We start from the raw sequence: 21,291 nt of genomic DNA on the forward strand, positions 1-21,291 counted from the left end.
TAATGCCTTAGGCACTGGCTTGCCATGTTGTGAATAGCAGAAATGAATGCAGTGGCCTATCCACTTAGAAATAGTCTGCTTTGAGATAGCCTTTCCTTGTGATCCTGCAGCATATGCCACTAGTAGTTGCTCCGTTCTTCTGAAAGCTTTGGTTCTGTCCAAGTAGAAGCGTACTTGTCTGTGTATGTCCAAAGAATGCAGAATTCTCTCCCCCTTATTCTGTGGGTTTGGATAGAAAGTAGGCAGATGAATAACTTGGTTAAGGGCCACACTGGACACTACCTTAGGCATAAATGTTGGGTTTGTCCTCAGAGAAACCCTGTCTGGATAACAAATGATAAAAGGTTCCACAGCCATGAGTTCCTGTAGCTCTGAGACTAGTCTTGCAGAAGTTATTGCTAGGAGCAGAGCTGTTTTCCAAGATAAAAACTTTATATCAGCTGTAGCGGCTGGCTCAAAAGGAGGCAGGGTTAGTTTTTCCAAGACATAATTGAGGTCCCATGCAGGTATTGGTGATCTCCTTGGAGGCCTTAAGTTTTTGGCTCCTCTGAGGTACTGCCTTAAAGGATGAGAAAAGATTGGTGGCTCTGTATTGTAATGAGCCGAAATGGCAGAGGCATGAATTTTAATTGATGAAAAGGATAGGCCTTTGTCCAGCATCTCAGTTAAGTATTGCAAAATCTGAGGAATATTTGGTACAGCTGTGTCAATTCCTTGTGCTGGTTCCAAGCACAGAATCTCTTCCATTTTCCAGCGTAACATTTTCTGGTACTAGGCCTTCTGGCCTCCAAAATGACATCCATCACAGCTTTAGTGAGAGGCGCATTTTGTATGACTACATTATCCGCCATGCTGACAGATTTAAGGTCTTTAGCTGGCTGTGCAGGATCTGATTGTTTTGTTGGGATAGTAGATGAGGTATTTGAGGCAAGATCCAAGCCGGCCATTGAGACAAGTTCCTTAGAAATGGATACCAGTACTGGCGGGGCCAATCTGGGGCAATCAGTATCATCTTTGGCTTCTCTTGTCTGACCTTTAGGAGTACCTTGGGGAGGAGAGGCAGTGGAGGAAAGGCATATACTGCTAAGTTTTTCCAGCTGAAAGATAGGGTGTCCACTTTCCATGCTTGTCTGTGATAAGTCCTTGTGCAGAATCTTTTTAGTTGGTAGTTGTGAGGAGAGACAAATAGATCTATCTCCGGGCATCCCCATTTCCTTGTTATCATGCTGAAGACTTGTGGATCTAATTTTCACTCATGGGGATCCATGAGGTTTCTGCTTAGTTCGTCTGCCAGAGTATTTATCTTTCCTGGCAGGAATTGTGCCTGTAGATGTACTTGGTAAGTCAATGCTGTGTCCCACAAAATCACGGCTAGTTTGCAAAGGGGGTAGGAATGAGTGCCTCCCTGCTTGTTTATATACCACATGACCGTGGTGTTGTCTGTCTTTATCAGTAGTTGTCCCAGATGAAGTAGGTCCTTGAAGGCTATCAGGGCATTCTGAACAACTAGCATCTCTTTTTGATTGATATGTAGATGCATTTGGTTTGAGGACCATGTGCCTTGAATACACCTTCCTGCCACGTGGGTCCCCCAGGCATAATCTGATGCATCCGTTGTTAATGTTTGCCTGGCTGGGGGTAAAGTGAATGGCTGCCCCTTGTTCTGGTGACAAGCCTTCGTCCACCATCAAAACTCCTGTTGCAGGCAGGAAATGAGGGTAATTGTTTCCAGACTGTGGCAATGTTGAGTCCAAACACTTTTTAGGTTCCACTGAAGTTTCCTCATATGCAGTCTCGCATATGGAATTAGTAGAATGCAGGATGCCATGAAGCCCAAAGCCTGCAGAATTTTTCTTGCAGATAACTGGGCCTTTGTTGCCAACAGGTTGAAATAGGTAGTCAGTTGTCTTTGTTTGTCTGGTGTGAGATAAGCCATCTGGGCAGTTGTATTTAAGCTTGCACCCAGGAATATCATCTCTGGAGAGGGTACTAGTTTTGATTTCTTTTCGTTGACTGTGTACCCTAGGCCTGTTAGAAATTTCTTTACAAACGCCAGATGCTGTAGTCGACTGTCCTTGTTCTCTGCTTGAATGAGGCAGTCGTCCAAGTAAGGATATATCTGTATTCCTCTTTGTCTGCCGAATGCAATTACTGGTGCCAGGCACTATGTGAAGACCCTGGGCGCAGTAGATAAGCCAAATGGCAGTGCAGAGAATTGGTAGTGCATTGAGCCAGCTTTGAATCTGAGGTATCTTCTGCATGTTGGTCTGATTGGGACATGCAGGTATGCCTCTTTTAGGTCTAAAATTACAAGCCAAGCCTTCTCGCTCAGCATGGGCAGAAGTTGCTGTAGAGTCAACATTTTGAATTTTGGTATATCCAGAAATGTGTTTAGAATAGATAGGTCCAGTATTGGTCTCCAGGTCTTGTCCTTTCTTGGGACCAAGAAAAGTCTTGAATAAAATCCTTGTCCCTGCTCTTGCTCTGATACATGCTGAATGGCCCTCATGTCCATGAGGGATGAGACTTGCTTTTGTGCCCCTGCCCATTGATGTTTTGTCAGGTCTGGCCAACCGTTTGTCCTTGGCAGGGTATGAAAGTGAAACTTGTAGCCTTGTGACACTATGTCTAGGACCCATTTGTCCTGGGTTATTATGTGCCAATTTTGAGAAAAAAAAAGTGCTAGTTTTCCCCCTAAGGGTGCTACCAGAAGATAAGCACTTGGTGCAGGCAGGCTGAAGTCATTGGGACTGTTTCCTGTATGGCTGTGATTTGTCTTCTCCACTTTTGGAGGTAGAAGCACCCCATTGTTTAGACCTGTACGAACCTTGGGGCTGGGATCTGCCTCTTGGGCGTCTGTATCTGCCCCTTTGTGGTCTGTGTGACACTGGAAAGGACCAATTCTTTGTAGGCCAGTGTCTGCTAAATCTAGGAGGCTGTACCTATAAGAAATCCTTAACCGTTTGCATAGATTTAGCTTTGTCCTCCATTTTCTTTAACACTTCTTCTGCCTTAACACCAAACAAGGTATCATGCTGTAATGGAGCATGTAATAATTTTGCTTTGACATGATCAGGCAGATTTTGTTCCTTTAACCAAGCATGCCTCCTGCTGACAGAATCAGTAACAGCGGCCCTGCAGGAGGCCTCCAAAGAATCAAAACCACATTGCAAATTATGCTTTTCCAACTTGTTCAGCTGCATGCAATAAATCCTGCATTTCTTTGTTTTCTGCACATTCAGAATTTATCAACATTTTCTGTTTAAGCAGTGACATAATATATTGCTGATATTTGAGCATATGAAACTGACAATTTAAAGCTCTTATAGCCAAGGTAGCAGAAGTGTAAATCTTTTTTCCCCATCTGTCCAATGCCCTAGAATCCCTGTCTGAGGGGGTAGGGTTTTTTGCAGTGGAAGCCTTGACCCCTTCGGGACCTTGAGAGATTGTTTCTGGGTCAGCAGCAGGGTTTTTGAAAAGGAATTTATGAGAGTCAGGAACCTGTAGTACCTGTCCGGCCTAACATGAGCTGGAGGTAAGGAGTCAGGGGTCAGACTGGACTCTGAAAATACATCATCTACAATGTCTAACACAGGTGGAATAACTAGGGGCCTGTGTTGTGGTAGTAAAAGGAAGTATCTGAGCCTTTTCTTAGATTCTGAAAAATCTTGGCTCTCCCAGTGAAAATGCTCCCTCATGTTATGCAAGGTTTCCCCAAAAGAGTAATCCTCAGGAGGAGAGGCTGAAGGGATAGATTCTTCAGCATCAGAATCCTCATAGGAAGGAAGAGAGTATTCCTGATCAGAAGAGGAATCAGATGAAATGGAAACCTGATCTGAAGATTCATATTCTGTCTCTTGCCTAGGCCTTTTATCAGGTGGGGCTGGGAACCCCTGATCAAAGTAATTAAGTCTTCGGCCATTTTGAGCATCTGCTTTTTGGGCATGGAGGCCTGTCCATGAGGCTGTTGTACTTGTTTCTTTGTCTTTAAAGGTGCTTTAGTCTTTGCCTTTGAAGCTGAAGTCGTTTTAATGTATAATTGAGTAGGTCTGAAAACACCCTCAGAAGCCGATGCCTACTCAGTGGCTCCGTACCCATCTGAGGGAATAGTCTCCGAAGATCCAATACCTTGAGCTTCCAGCGGCCTAGTCGACTCCACGTGGGAGTCGGTAGCGGCCTGCGGGTCCAAAGTAGCGGGCGTCAGGGGCTGCGAAGACACCTCACTGAGAACCGGCGACTAGCTTAGAAGAAGCCTCATTGTCGGTTTTGGACCTTGGATGCCTGTCTTTTTTTTTCTTTGTGTTTCTTGTGAATTCTGGTAGTCGGATGGCTATCTGATGACATCGTATAATTAAATCTTCTGCCAAAATAGTGTAATGCAAAATCGTACTGACGCTTAATAGTGCGTTGGTTAAATCTAGCACAAAACCGACAACTAGCAACGTCATGGTCAGGGCCTAGGCAAGGAATACAGTAAGAATGAAAGTCCTTATGAGGTATTTGCTTCCCACAAGAAATGCAATTATTAACTTTTTCTGACATCAGTCTGGAGCAAGAAAAAAGTTTCCCCAATGGGGTTCTTAGCTTTTGATGAAGACTTCGGATCTGAAATTCGAACACGAAAATCTCAGGAGTCGGCTGACCGGCACTTGCGAACTGCTTATGCTTCGGGCACCGCGCGGCAAGAAAGACTGAAGAAAATGGCGTTGGCTGCATCTTTTACACCCCTGGCGCTCTGATGTCAGGGAAGAGGTGACAGCAACCGACGCCGGACCTAGACTTTGGAATTCAGGCCGACTGAGGGTAGCCTGCCAGCAGGATAACCCAAGTGTAATGACTGCAACAGTGAAACACAAAGAACATCCTAGTTGTACTGAATGAAGGGCATCCTTCATCTGCATATACCTGTGGGCCTCATGGCAGTTACCCTAGCTATACTGACCATGAAGGCCATCCTTCATCTGCATATACCTGTGGGCCTCATGGCAGTTGCCCAAGTTGTACTGACTGTGAAGGCCACCCTTCATCTGCATATACCTGTGTGCCTCATGCCTGTTGCCCTAGATGTACATATTCATATATCCAACCCCGTTACTGGCCTGAGACATCAGTGAATTATCCCTCTGTCCTTAGCATATGTGTGGCACATGCTTTGTTCCTTTTCTTGGGCAAGCCTGCTTTTGTCTGTGCACCCATACCAACCCACTATGTGCACTTGTTAGTCTACTGTCCCGACTAGCCACCAACATACAGCTATGTCAGTTGCTTTACCATGTCCTCCACATGGAGTGGACAGTAAAGATTGGACAACTTCAGCCAAGCTGAGAATGACATCCTGTTATAGACACTCAAGACACATGGGTGGTGCCTTCAGGGAAGAGGGGTGCACAAAAGCCTCTATGTGGACCACATGTGGGTGACAGTGGTTCATGACATCAAACTTGCAGATGACCAGAATTGCTCAACACAGCAATGTCAGTGGTGCATCACCAGTATGACAAAGTAGGCTTGCAAAAAGGCACACAGCATAGCAGAGAGGTTAAACATTGGGGGGGGGGTCACCCAACACTGCAAGCCTAACAGATGTGAAGGATTTACTAGTGTCCTTGCATGAAGATGAAGGCACAGGTAGCTTACCTAAAAGAGTGGACATGGGTATTAGAATTTTACATCCTTCATGTATCTCAGATGAGAATGCACCAGGTTAGTAACCAGAAAGAATGTGTATACAGCAGCTGTGCACATACAGATTGCAGGCAGGCCACAGATACCTTATGCATTTAAGTCCCATAGGTATGTCAGTTGTTCATGTACACAAGAATGGCAGCAGAGGTATCTGTCTGTTTTATGTCTGCAGTTTTGGATATACTATTCCCATGTACACCATAGGGCTTCTCATGCAGCGCAGACATTTAGATTTGCTATGCTCTGTTTCTATTGTGTATCCACAAGTCAGACCATTGTTAATGTACAAACTTTATAGGTAAGAAATGGAATTGTCTACCCACATACATAAGAACTACACCCTCCATAATTCAATTAAAAAAATACTAAAAGCTCACCTAGACTTCGGTTCTGAAATTTGGATTTGAAAATCTCAGGAGTCGGCTGACCGGCACTTGCGAACTGCTTTTGCTTTGGGCACCGCGCGGCAAGAAAGACTAAAGAAAATGGCATCGGCTGCATCTTTTATACCCCTGGCGCACTGACATCAGGGAAGAGGCGACAGCAACTGACGCCGGACCTAGACTTTGGAATTCTGGCCGACTGAGGGTAGCCTGCCAGCAGGATAACCCAAGAGTAATGACTGCAACAGTGAAACACGATGAACATCTAAACCCTCCATAATTCAATTAAAAAAATACTAAAAGCTCACCTAGCTGATAGATGGCTCTGTTCAAGTCCCAGTCTTGGCTAGTCCATACTCTGAACCTTGTACACTATTAACACCTTTTTCAACAACTTTACTGCAAATTTACTAGTCAGTAAATTGGTTACCTTCTTTCTCTTCTACCTCTTATCTCCTAGTGCAGCTGATACTTCTCTACCTGTGAACAACAAGATTGTAAAATTCTTATAGTTGGATTCTCCGACATATGATATACTGGACTGCTCTATATATCTCTCTGACATATTATATATTATAAATGTTCTACATGTCCTCTCGCTTCTTGTATCATGATGCTTTTATTTATTTATTTTTATTTATTCATTTGCAGTTGGTTTACCAGGATAGTCCACTGGGCCAAGATGAACCCATTTTCAATGGAGTCATGGGGAGAAAAGCTCCAGAAACAGGGTTACATAGGTTTTAGATCCATATTACAATATTTATAAAATTATACAGTTAGAGCATCATACTGGTGATGAACATTACAGATGATACAAACTAGAAAAGGGAAACATTTCAGTAGAGATACTGAGATCCATATTACAATATTTACAAAATTATACAGTTAGAGTATAACATTTCAGGTAGAATGTACTGGTGATGACATTACAGATGATACAGACTAGAAAAAGGAAACATTTTGACAGAGACACTGAGAAGCCATTATGTCTTGGGTAGCTAGATAAAGGAAACAAAGTAATACCTTTTTTTTTTTTTGAGTTAGGAGAGGCAGAAGCAAGGAAGTTCATAGAAAGGAGGGGGAAGGAGGTAAGCCAGTGTAGAATTATGACGGATGGGTGCAGGAGCATTCCCACTGGGATAGTAGATATGATGGATGGGTGCAGTAGCATTCCCACTGGGATAGTAGATATGATGGATGGGTGCAGGAGCATTCCCACTGGGATAGTAGATATGATGGATGGGTGCAGGAGCATTCCCACTGGGATAGTAGATATGATGATTGGGTGCAGGTGCATTCCCACTGGGATAGTAGATGAGAGTGAAGAGATTTTTTGAATATAAAGTGGTTGAAAGTGGTATGAATGGATGGTGGTAGGGAGTTCCAGAGACGTGCTAGACCATAGGATAGGAGATTTTTACCTGGGGGACGAGTTGGTTTGTACAATTCTATTAGGTTTTGGTTATTAGTTCTGAGTACTCTGTTGGGGAGGTGCATTTTAAAGGCAGAGGAAAGATATGGACAAAGGAAGGGTTTGAAAATGAGCTTGTGAGCAAGAGTAAGTTGAGAGTAGATGAGTTGGTTGGGTAGTTCTAGCCATTTTAGTTTGTGGAGAGAAGAACAGTGTGGGTTGATGCTTTATGACTAGTAGCGAATTTGGCTATTTTGTTGTAGCATGAGGAAAGTTGTGTTTTGAGGGAAGATTGTAGGTTAGTTAGGAGTGGGGCTCCATATAGAAGAGAGGGGATAAGGAATGAGGAAGAGAGTGTGATTTTAGTAGAGGGTGTAAGGTAACTATTTTGTCTGTAGAGCATGCCTAGTTTTTGATGAGTTTTTTTGATATTTAGTTGTATGTGGGAGTTGAATTTAAGCCGACTGTCAATTTGAACCCCAAGTAACTTAGCCTTTGGCACCAATTCCAAGGATGTGTTGTTGTGGCTAGTGATTGAAAAAGAGTTTGTGTTGATGAGTTTAGAGGGAGTAAATACCATTAATTTGGTTTTAGAGGCATTAAGTGCTAGGTGGTTTTCTCTCATCCATTGTTCAGTGATTGAGAATGCATCTTGTGTAAGCTTTTGTAGTACTGGGATGGATGTGGCAGAGCAGATAATAGTTGAATCATCTGCATATCGGATGATATTAGAGAATGGGATAGAACTGCGGAAGTAATTTATGAATATATTAAATAGAAGAGGACCCAATATGGAATCTTGGGGGACCCCAGTTGGGGTGTTAAGGAATGAGGAGGTGGCTTTTTTCCATTTAACTGCTTGAAATCTATTAGATAAGTAACAAGAGAACCAGTTCAGTGAGGAAGGAGATAAGTTAAGCTGGGAGAGTTTAGTTAAAAGTAGTTTGTGAGAGATAGTGTCAAAGGCCTTTGAGAGGTCAAGTAGCAGGGTAGAAACAATATGACCAGAGTCCCGGGTTTTATTTATAGTTTCTAAGAAGGAGAGGAGGGCTGTCATAGTGCTATGGCCGGGTCTAAAACCATGCTGAGTTGGAGTCAGCAGGTGATTGTCTAAGAGGTAAGGTAGGAGCTGCAGATGGATACACTTTTCTAGGAGTTTAGAGATGGGAGACAGGATAGCTATGGGACGGAAGTTTGTAGTATTGTTATTATTGCCACCTTTATGCAAAGGTATGATAAAGGCCTTTTTCCAAATTTGGGGTACTATGCTTTCTAGGATAGAGCGGTTGATTAGAATACTAATGGGGTAGGCAATGGCTTCTGCAGCTATGCTAAGGAAGTATGAAGGAATATTGTCTCGGGCATTAGAGCATGGCTTTAGTTTCTGGAGGAGTTTTTTTATGGTAGATGTGGGAATAGGTTTTCGTGAGAAAGGGGAGATAGGGTATTAGACGGTGGTGGTATTGGAGAGGAAGTGAGAGTGGTGATGGGAGTGGAGGGAAGGGTGTTAGTAGAGGAGGATGCGGTGGTGTCGGGGAATGAGGAGGTTAGTTTGGAAATAGAGTTAATGAAAAAAGAGTTGAATTGTGTAGCCAAGTCCATGTCAGTAGCATTGGGGTCTGGGCTGGGGTTGACTGTTTTGCTAGGATTGATAAGGGTAGAGATTCCTTACCAGAATTTCTGAGGATTTGTTTTATTAGTATTTTGGAGTATGGAAAAGTAATTTTGTCGATCGGTGATAATAAGCTTTTTTACTTTATTTCTAAGTGTTTTGTATTCATTATGGATGAGTGGAGATTTATTTTTCAGGTAAAGTTTCCAGACTTTATCTCTATGTTGCATGTGTTTTTGGTTAGCCAGGGGGTGGTTTTTAGTTTTATTCTTTTAGACCTTAAAAGGAGCATGGTAGTCTAGGAGGTTTAAGAAGGTTGCGTTAAAGTGGGCCACAGCATTATCTAGAGGTAAAGTTTTTAGAATGTTCCAGTTAATTACTTTTAGCGAGTCAGTGAAAGCTATTGGGTTGAAGTTTTTTTGGTTGTGGGTAGTAATATACTTATGTGTTCTCTGTAAAGGTGCAGGGAGTCGATATGTGAAGGTGGGTAGATGATCACTAAGGAAGTCTGGAAGTATACCACTATCAGAGAAATAATGAGGGTGAGAGACTAAAATCCAGTCTAGAATGCTACCATTGGAAAGAGTTTTTGAGGGGCGGGTTATGTTGTTAATTAGCTGTGAGAAGTTATAAAGGTTGATATTAAGTGGGTTTGCGGAAGACTGAATGGAGGACCAATTGATATTTGTGTCACCCAAGATTATTATTTCATTGTTAATGTTGGTGGAGAGCCAGAATAGGATATTCTCGAGTGTGGTAATATAATCTCCAGGGGGGGATGTAGAGGGAGGCTATACATATGTGCTTGTATTTATTGACTTGAAGTAGTGATGGGAGTAGTTCAGCATTATTGAAACTGGGGATGGATTTGTTTGTAAATGTATGTAGTAACAGCCATGTTAAATGTTGTATATCCTTTATCATATTACATACCATCATCTTATTGTACAATGTGCTGTACTTAAATGTGGAGCTCTTCTGCTGAAAAAGGACTTGTGGTGTCCCATTGGACTTTCTTAGTAACCAAATGTAAAACAAATAATGCAACACCTTTACAGGTTGGAGAATGACAGTAGGCTAATATTAAGATCTATGCAGGGTCTGACAATGATGCTGAGAGACAGTGCAAGTCACATGACACACTGGCATTGTACATCTCCTTCCTGGATGGTTTTCTGCCCATTGTACAGGAGGCAATGGTGAGACATCATCCACACTTGAGAAACAGGTTGTATAACATGACAACCTGCATCCCTTGGTAGGTGTTTCCCCATCACTGAGACTGCCAGCAATACTCCCTCTATAGCAACAGTAGTGAGGAAATGCACTGCATCTAGCGTAGCTATTCCCACTACATGATGCCTATGAAGAGGTCCCAGTACTATCATATGTGACCACCGACCTTCTGTTTTGTGGATGATGGTGGAACTTAATCAGTATCTATGCAAGACACTCATCAAAGCACAGTTTGCAACTACCTATACTAACATGGAGATGACTTTAGTGTCGCATGGTATCTGTGAGGATATCACCCAGCACTGCCAACACTTCAAAGAGGCCACGGAATCAAGACAGGATGGTATGCTAGGTCTCACGAGGACTACAGTAGCAGATATCTTTGCTATATCCACCTCCATGCAAAGGACAGCCAGAGGCACTGTCACTGTCCTGTCTGGTGGAACTGTCTGTGTTTAGATACAGGTATATTGGGTGGTTATTTTGGGAGGCCACTGCGGTGTGCACAGTCTGAACCCATGAGTTTCATATGCCACCACCACATACAGTGTGTGAGCAGGGCTGCCAGCCACCAGGGGCAGGACTCCAACAGATCATATTCATGCAGTAGTACAACATCCACACCATAAGGAGCTTTTGGTTCTGCACTTCCACTCATTGCCGATGGCCCAGAGCATGGTCATGCAATGGCACCCTCTCTAAGTCACTCTCCAGTAGTGGCAACCCCCTCCCTACCACTGGAAAATACTGCCCATAACACACAGCAGTCCTTACTGCATGACCCCTGTTTTCACATCAGGTAGCATGGCCACACACCCAAGCTAAGGTATCAGCTATGTCCCATTGTACCCCTTGACACCAGTGTAAGTGAAAATGACTGTGATCCCCTATATCATTCCTTCTTTGTGGTGTATGTGGGGAAGTGTAACGCATGTTGTGACTTGGCCATCCATTACCCAGCACAGCCTTCATGCATCCTGTTTACTGTGTGCAACATTGCACCTTCACTATCTGCTGTGCCCAATTCTGTGTTGGTGGGGGAGTGGGGGGGTGCAGTGGGTGTTCACTGTTTCTCAGACACACTGTTGGCAGGGGATGCTGGAGGGGTCCAAACATTACTAAAACAATTGTTTGGCATGCATGCTTTCTTACAATTATATTATTTAACATGCTATATGCTATAAGTACCTTACAGGCTATGACAGGGGTATTCTGCATTGCCCTCAAATCTATCTAGGCATCAGAATTGTGGTTCTCCACAGACCAAACATATACTCTATGCTGTTCTGTGTTTGCACAAGAGTTGTGTTGTACTGAATTTTGGCAATGCTATATGGGTTCCTCATAGGCATTATCAACCTGTGCTCTACAGGGTATCTTGCATTATCAGGAACATATGGCATGGCATGAGATATGGATACACATGGTCAGCATGCTGTTAACCAGTTAGCAGGAAGCAACTTAGTGCAGATAAGACAGTTTAATGTCAGCAAATGAGGGAAATCAGAGGATGCTGAGAACTGAGATAGAAGGGAAGACAGTGGAACAGGTTAACAGTTTCATGTATCTGGGAGGGGTGGTTGAGGAGAAGGGAAGTCTGAATGAAGAGGTCAAAGCTAGAATCAGAAGGGCTGCAGCCAAATGGCACAAAGTGTCAGACATAATGTATGACAGAAGAACGCAAAAGAAGCTGAAAGGTTAGGTGTACAAACAGTGGTGCAACCAGTACAACTGTATGGTACAGAACCACGGACAGCAAAGGCAGGGTAGTTGAGGAAGCTAGAGGTTATGGAGATGAAGTGCCAGAGATGGGTGATTGTCCCACAGTGGGCATCCTGACAAAGAAATGAGAATTCAAGAACAGAAACCAAAGCAGCTTCAATTGCAGAGAAGGTCAAAGAAAACAGATTATGACGGTTCAGGCAGAAAAGCAGAGCACAACCAGATGAAAAAGATTTGAGACAGACAGGAAGAAGGCAAGAGGATATGAGAGTGTACAGCAAAGAGTTAAATGGACTGTGTAAGAGAAGAAACAGTCAAGCATGATTGTTGAAGAAGGTAGGAGAGTGGCACTTGAATAGAGAGAGAGATGGCGACAGCTGACGACACTATTGATGATGATGATGATAGCTAGTGGTAGGTAGTATGCTGCAGGCATGTTTATAGTTGTGCTGTCTGTAGATGTTTCATGCTTCTAATAGGCAGTGAGCAGTGCTTATAGAAAGTACATGCTGCTGCACAAAGGCTGCTGCTTCTTCAAGCATCGTAGCTTACTGCAGCTCTGGAATTTCCTGTGTGCCCTTTGCTCTTATAATACATGCAACTTGCAGAGCAACATCTGCACATTACATCTAAGAATCACAACCTCGTTTCACAGCCACACAGCTGTATCTCATTACACACTGATTGCAACACTTCATGCTTTCATTTGCATGTCATTATATGATCATTTGCATTCACCTATAACACCTCAATTTCCTCGCTGTCCTACAGTATTAGTTGGTATTATGAATGTCAACATGCCTGCACATAGCCACTTCCAGTACAATGAGACACTGCATACTATACAAATTGTCCATGAATCCCAACCTACATTGCCAATGAGCGTGACGTTTTTGGTGATGAAGAGGGATTGTGATTCATTAGCAGAGGTTATCTGTACAGTCAGCCTGTTGATATCTCTTAATTATACTAAAAGAGTACTGAGCTGTTTGAATTCTAAACCAATGAACTAACATACTACTCAGGCAAGCTTATTTATACTAGTTATTTTTTTCAAACATTGCAATTTATGAACTGCATGGCTGTTTTATATACTGTTGAATAAAAACTCAGATGTGTATGTTTGCACTGTGCACCTGACCCACTTCAATATCTACTTGTTAGAATCACACATTTCATGGGATATGGCTGATTAATTTTAACTCATTCCTGAATTAACACATCAGTTACCTAGCTCCCTCTAAAGGTAAATGCAGGAGGGTAAGGGTGGGATGGATCATCCCTGAACCAGTGTAGTTTTGTGTTTTACAGCCATGATCAGTCATATGATTGGATTCCTCCCACATCACTGATATCATTACTATTTAAGAAATACGTAAATTTACAACAGATACACGTGGCTTTTCTAGTATAATATTAAGGTAAGCTTGATAATTCAGTTTAGCATGAATAAATCAGCGATCTGAGGGAAGCGTTTTTACATAAATCAACCGAAAGTGTAAACCAATAGGGTAAACAGGAAAAAAAGAATAGTTGTGTAAGAACTTACCATAACCTTAGATGTCCTTCTCTTCCATGTTGCAGTATTCATAACAGTAGGGAGCTGCTGCCAGCAGCACCACCTTCTAGCCAGTATACTGAAGTCTTTGCTTCTGAACGGTACGTGTGACATCCCTTGTCAGGGCCATAAACCGATGTAGGGTATAAAGGTGACATTTGCACGCACCCTTCTTAGAACTACAGTAGTACTCCTGTGGGTAGAAGGTTCCCAAGAGAGCCCTTAGAATTACATGTAGGCTAGAGTCAGGGTAGCAGGTAGTTTGCATTTAGTGGAAAAACTGAGGGAAAGAAGGGTTATGTCCCCACAAGACAGTATGGTATGTAAATGGTAAAGGTAGAGGGGTAGGTGGGGGGGGACTGAATACTGCAACATGGAAAAGAAGGACATCTAAGGTTATGGTAAGTTCTTACACAACTATTCCATGTCCTTCGATTCACGTTGCAGTATTCGTACCAGTGCTTTTAGGTATGGTTCTGGGTGGGGGATTGGGTTCCCTGGTCAATGAGCCCTTGGAGGATAGACCTGGCAAACCCTGCCCTAGCTCTACAGACTAGGTCCAGTTTGTAATGTTTTGGTAAAGGTGTGGACATAAGTCCAAGTGGCAGCTTCCAGGATGGAAGCATAGTCAATTCCTTTGAAAAAGGCAGCTGAGGAAGCAGCTGCCCTGGTAGAGTGAGGTTTGATTTGACCGTGCAGGGATTTTCCATGGTAAGAGTAGCATAAGGTAATGGATTTAGAAATCCATGAAGAAATGGTTTGCTTAGAGACTGCCTTTCCTAGAGCTCTTGGGTGGAACGAGATGAAAAGTTGATCTGACTTTCTGATAGGTTTGGTTTTGTCTAAGTAATAACTCAGTTGTCTGTGGACATCCAAGGAATGGAGAGCCCTTTCTGAGGAATTTTGTGTTTGAGGGTCGAAAACCGGTAGATTAATGGTCTAGTTTAGTGAAAGTTCATTAAGCACCTTCGGCATGAAGGAAGGGTTGGTCCTGACAGCAATTGTGGAAAATAAGGTAGGGAGAGGTAACCATGAGGGCTTGTATCTCTGATACTCTCCTGGCGGATGTAAGGGCCACTAGTAGAACTGTTTTCAGTGTGCATAGACTCAGGGATACTGAATGAGCTGGTTAAAAGGGTGGCAATGTTAAGTTTTTCTAGTACAAAGTTAAGGTCCCAAGGGGGGGATAGATTTCCTGGGAGGCCTGATGTGAAGAACCCCTTTGAGGAAAAGTTTGACCTCCAGTCTGGAAGCCAGAGGAGGGGAGATAGGCAGACAGGCAGAGATGGCAGATAAATGCACTTTGATGAGCATGTTGGTCCTGAGTGAAGTAGCTCAGACAAATAGGAAAGGACCATAGGTACAGAGGTAGTCAGAGGGTCCTGGTTTTCTGTTGATAACAGTAGGGGAATCTGTTCCATTTGGATACATAGTTTCTCCTGGTACTAGGTTTTCTGGCCTCCTGCAGAACATTGAGTATGTCCTCTGAGTATTGGTGTCTGTAGTGGATCAAATACCTATCACCCATAAGGTTAATTTCAGATTGTTCACCTGAGGGTGTAGTAGAGATCCCCTGTCCTGTGTGAGCAGGTCTATTTGGTGGGGTAACCTGTGATTGCCCTTGGCTAGTAGGTGTAGGAGGGGAAACCAATGCTGTCTTTGCCAAAAGGGGGTCACCAGTAGGATTTTTTGGTTGTCCCTCTGTATTTTCAGAAGGACTTTCTGAATTAAGGTGAAGGTGGGGGGGGAGGGGTCATAGAGGTACATTCCCTCCAAAGAGAAGGAGAAGGCATCCACTTTCCATGCCTGGAGATGCAGATTCCTTGTGCAGAATTTGGGCATCTGTCTGTTCTGGGCGGATGCAAAAAGATCTGCTAGTAGAATATCCCACTTGTGGATTATGTCCAGAAATACTTCCCTGTGAAGTATCCATTCATGATTGCGAGCTGAAGTTCTGCTTAGGAAGTCTGTCACGACAGTCTCTGTTGAAGAGATATAAACAGATACCAGATGAATGTGGAGAGATACTACTAGGTTCCAGATCTGGATTGCTAGGCAGTACAGAGGGTAGGACTTTGATCTCCCTGCTTATGTACCACAGGACTGTCATATTGTCGGTGATTACTTTCAGGGTTCCTGGCAGAAGGGCTGATTTGAAGGTCAGTGGGGCCAAGTGTAAAGCCCTCATTTCTTTGTTGGTGATATGGTCCTTTTGTCTTGGGTTGAACCATGTGCCTTACACCGAGAGTTGTTTTTGGTTTGTTAAGTAGCACTGCCCCCCACCCCAAGTCGGAAGAATCTGTGGAGACCTGTTGGAGGGGTGCAGGGACCTGAAGTTGGGTCCCTTGGTTGAGGTGGAGAGCTGATATCCACCACTGTAGTTCCTTCTTCAAACATTGAAGTAAGGGGAGGGGGGTGTCCAGGGGCTGGGAGGGTTGGGTCCATAAGTTTTTCAGGACCCACTGGATTTTTTGCATGGGGAGTTTTGCCAGAGGCAACATGGGTATGAGTGATGCCATGTGGCCTAGAATTCTTAAAATTTCTCGAGCTGGCAAGGAAGTGTGGGAGAGGAGTTTTTGGAAGTATAGACAAAGGTCTAGGATTCTTTGATCTGGAATGAAGGCTTTCATTTTGTCTGTTCTGATCCTGCATCACAGAAAAACCAGGTCTTGAGAAGGGATCAGGTGAGACATTTTGTGGTTTATGGTGAACCCTAACTGAGATAGGCTGGAGATTACATGCTGTAGATGTACTAGGAGGAGTGGGTGGTCTTGATGAAGAATGAGCAGGTCGTGCAGGTATGGGTATATCTGAATACCCTGAGTCCTGCAGTGAGCAATGACGGGGGCCAAGCACTTTGTGAACACTCGGGGAGCAGTAGAGAGTCCAAAGGGCAAGGCAGAGAATTTCAAATGGCAAGAGCCTATTGCAAATCTGAGGTATTTCTTGTAATCTCGGTGAATAGGGTTGTGTAGGTAGGCATACTTTAAATCTAGAGCGATCTTGAAAGTCTGAGTTGGAATGAGTGGTAACAGCAGGGATAAGGTAATCATTTTGAAACTGGGAACTTTTAGAAAAAGGTTTAGAAAGGATAAGTCTAGGACTGGCCTCCAAGTGCCACTCTTCCTTGGATGTTCTTGGTTTGAACCCTGCACTTGTTCCACCTTGCGTGTATTTGGTTTGTTCCATTCTTCCTTGGTACCAGAAACATTCTGGAGTAAAAGCCTATGTTTCTTTGATGGTATGGTACCTGTTCTATGGAACCTTGATGTAGAAGTTGTTGAATGATAGGAGGAAAAAGGTGGGTGTAGCTTGCAGGTGGTTGAAGGATACCAAGAAAGGTTGGTAGCATCCACCAAGTCATGAAATAGCCTGACTGAATAATGCTGAGTACCCATTGTTCTGATGTGATTATCCACCAGGAGGGAAGGGAGAGGGTGAGATGGAGGGAAAGTTGGTGTTTTGGTGCAAGTGTGGGTAGTCACAGAGGAGGCAGTCTGGAGTGGTCAGACTGGCCCTAAAAGGGCGTAGTGGAAGAACTGGCTGGAAATCTTGGAGTAGAGTTTTTCCTGGTTTGTCTGCATCCTTTAGACTGTGGAGCAGAGTGAGGACTGCCTTCTGACAAAGTAAGGTTTGTGAAGATAATTCCTGTGGTATCTTGGTATAGGAGACACCAGCAGGCGTTTAAGATTTTGAAGTTCCTTACCCTTTTCTTGAAGGGGTTTGAGGAGTTATGCTGAGGCTTGCCCAAACAGAGCTTTATTATCCAGGGGTGCATCCAACAATTTTGTTTGCACATCCATGGGTAGGGGTTGTAGTGACACCCAGGAATATCGCCTCAGGACTGATCCAGATGCAGCAGACTTAGATGAGGCTTCCACAGCATCACAACTGCACTTTACTGAGTGCCTAGTTACTTGGGATGCAATGAAGAGGAGGGTATTAATTTGTGCTTTTATGGGAGAATCTGGTGCCTCAGTTAGTAATGTGGACGCCTTAGTAATGGGATCCAGGACATATCTCGCCATATGTGTTTGTTAGTTGAGAGCTCTTATAGCCATAGTAGAGGAGATATAAACTTTCTTCTCTAGTCTGTTCATGAATTTGCTGTCTTTGTCTGTGGGATAAAGAGCAGTTGCCTAGATTTCAGCAAAGACAGCAATAACTGCTGGGTCTGCTAGTGGGTTCCTAAAGAGGTACTGGGCATCACGAGGGACCTTGTAGAATTGGTCCGGTCATTTAGAAGCTGGTGGTTGAGAATCAGGGGATTGAGAAGCAGCCAATAAAGCATCCTGGAAGGCAGGTAGCAAGGGGGCCACTGCTGAAGGAAAATGTTCCTCCATTTGTAAAAGGTCAAAGTACCTTTTCTTGGCATCAGATACTTCAGATGCCTACCATTTAAAATGCTCCCTCATGAGGGACATTGTGTCTCCAAAGGTGATTTCTTCCCCTGGAGACTCAGGAATAATGGAGTCCTCCTCCTCTGGGGTGATGAAATCCTTTGGGGACTCTATTTGGGATTCATATGAAACAAATTCATCTGAAGAGGAGTACTCTTCCTCTGATACCTGTAAAGTAGGTCGAGGTGAAGGGGCTGGTGGGGCCTGTTGTGTCTGTAAGGCCTGAAAAGCCCTAAAAAGACTTTGAGAAGAACTTACCATCCAGGAACTGGTTGGGTTTCAGGGTGTTTAACTTTTTGCTTTTTCTTTAAGGGAGTAACTGGTAGGGACAGAGTCAGAGCAGATGTCTGCTTGGGTGTAAGTGAAGGAGCAAGGCCCTCCGAATGACTGAGATGTGCTGCCCTCCGTCATCAGGATCTGATGGCTGAATAGCCTCAGCAGAGGTACTAAAAGCTTCCGCCACACCAGCTTCCATTGAGGTTCCCAAGCCTAGCTTGGAAACAGATGTCAGGGAAGATGCTGGGCTTTCATCAGCCTCAAGAACCTTCTCGGATGCCTGAAGCACAGCGAGGGATTCCGGCCTACCTTTCTTGGCCTTCTTCCTCGGCGGCGCTTAGGACGGGCCTACCCCAACCCCTCCATACCGAGTGCAAGACGTCTGAGTCTCTGATTTTGTAAATACAATTTTAGTGCAGCAAGATGGCTATGAAGGGATTTTGGGACAAAAGATTTGCAAATGGGGCAGGATGTATGGTCGTGGGCCTCACCTAAGCAAAAAACGCATTTCTCGTGCTCGTTCTTGTGAGGAATTTGTCTCCCACAAGCACACTTCCCCTTTCTAGCTGACATGTAAGACTTAACAATAATCAAAGGCAAAGAAAAAACCCAACAGGGCACTTATCTTTATCGGTAGGAGAAACGGTTGTCTGCTCTGCAGACTTTTATCAGTCATCTGAAAATGCGATCTGCTTTCGGAACTGGCGAACAAGAGTCCGGCATTCACTGTGGCAGGAAATTTCTGCGGAGGGTGCGTGCAGATGTCACCTTTATACCCTACATCAGTTTATAGCCCTGACAAGGGACCTCACACATACCCTCCAGAAGTAAAGATTTCGGTATACTGGCCGGAAGGTGGCACTGCTGGCAGCAACTCCCTACTGTTATGAATACTGCAACATGTGAACAGAAGGACATTTATGTTTTCCTAAAGAAACTATCAGAAAATTGATGAGACTTTGTTAAGGGGTGTCTGTTTTTTTCCTCCTTCTGAACAGATTTCTTCTTCTTAGGAATCTTCCATCATTTCAGGCCATTATTCAGCCTGCTGACAGCATTTCTGTTCCTTCTATATCTTTTTAGGAAGTTTTGTTGTTTTATCAATCACCTCCTACACTTGCTAATTTGGCTCCTGGAAGGCCAGTCTCCTTGTCACATTTTGGTAGGCACCTGGGAGCCACCCTACCTCTGGTTGTTTTAAAGTGAACAATCCCTCAATGATGGGGGAAGGTACCATGTGTGCAACATCCACACCGCAAATCACGAAACCCACAAAGCCAGAAAGTGCAGAAGAATGAATAGTTTTGGAAACCAGAATCGTAACAGGGAGGAAATGTGGATCATTTGTGCTTTGGGGCATGAATTAAAAAATGAAATTAACTGTATTCCTTAAATCAAGTAATTCCTGTTACAGCTTAATGCTAAATCCTATAAAAATATTTATTTTAAACTTGACTATCACAAATAGAACAAATCAATGGACAGGGTTAGATGAAATGTGTGTGCTTTTTATTGTTTCACTCTTTGCCATTGTTGCTTTACATTTGATAACCTAAATGTGTGTGTGTGTGTGTGTGTGTGTGTGTGTGTGTGTGTGTGTGTGTGTGTGTGTCTGTCTAGTTCTGGTTACCATCCATCCATGTCTTGAACTTTATGTGTATATGGAGTTTTGTGTGTGTGTGAATGGGGGTGTTGTGTGGAACAGGGGAGAGAGTTCTTGAATTCTGGAATTCAGAGAAGCAAGGATCCTAAATTCCTAGAATAACTCCACAATGACTTATTGGGGAATGGAACATAACCATGAAGCCTTCAGCTATCCTTCTAACTCTCACAATGCATACAATAGAGAGAAGCAATATTAGGTTGTATAATTACTTCATCTAAATTACTGACAGCTTAAAGTTTTGCATTTCATTACATCTAAACGGTAAAAAATATATTCTCTGCACATTATTTCAGTCTTTTGTTTTTATTAAATGGTTATGTTTCTGCATGGTTGCTGTCATGGCTTTAACATTTTCTATTATGCAATAAAAGGTTATTAGTATTCCAAAATGTGCACAAAGATCGGATACTCAGAGTGCCCATTGTAAATCGAGCCTACCCTTATAGAAAGAAGAGTGTCCGGCTTTCTATTTGAATACACCTTTATTGGCATCCAAAAGATACTTTAACAGACAGAATGTTAAATATCAAAAAACTGGAAAGTTCTGCAAAATTGTAAATGACTGAAAAGTATGGTTATCAAAAGTAGGATTGAGTGTACTGCTGGTAACCACATCTATCAACTATCCACAATTTTGCAGAACACCCTTGATTTTCCTCATATTTTTTGCCACATCTCTTGTGTTCAGTCAAAGAAAAAAAGATTTTTTTACAACTGAACCCCCCCCCTACCCTTCTGTACTGTACTGATGTATTTAATGTGAAAGCGTGCAGACATACTGCGCAGTACATCACTATACAGTAGAGGAAGTGAAAAAAACATTAAAGTGCTGTTACACAATGACATTTCTAAGAAAGGTAATCAATTTCTTACTTAAATAATTTCATTGTATAAAAGCAATAATCCACTCCTGGCTGTGGGTATCCCAAGATTTACCCACAGCCAGTCGCAGATAATAATTATACAATGACTGGCCATTAACATTCAGAAATAGCACGCTGACTGGTCAGTCAAACCAGCATGCCTGTTGTAAAGTGGGAAAACACCAATGGCAAAAGTCAGGCCGCTAAATTATCATTGAGTGGCCAGACTTTATCTATCGGTACAGGTAGACACGCATTAGTCTAAAGGAAAGAAATTCTGAAAAATGAAATGCAAGTCATTATTTTATGACTTCATCCTCCATAATCACAGAGGAACAAAGTCACTAAATAAAGACATACATTTCAGTTTCAGACTTTTCTTTAATTCAGACAATGCAAAAGAGCAACATTACCCGCTCCCCCTTTTACTTAGTCCATATTTCTTAAAATAAGAAAAAAAATGTAACCTCTGGACA

The 21,291-nt window shown here is 43.2% G+C and overlaps 1 protein-coding gene across 1 annotated transcript in view; it reads right to left on the reverse strand.

Moving 5' to 3' along the window:
- Positions 1-21,291, reverse strand: part of LOC122790047 (membrane transport protein XK-like) — a 236,911-nt gene that overhangs the window by 61,468 nt on the left and 154,152 nt on the right. The window lies entirely within an intron of this gene.

The sequence above is a fragment of the Protopterus annectens genome, chromosome 15.part0, assembly GCF_019279795.1.
Source record: "Protopterus annectens isolate FY-2018-M chromosome 15.part0, PAN1.0, whole genome shotgun sequence".
NCBI classification, from domain to species: domain Eukaryota; kingdom Metazoa; phylum Chordata; order Ceratodontiformes; family Protopteridae; genus Protopterus; species Protopterus annectens.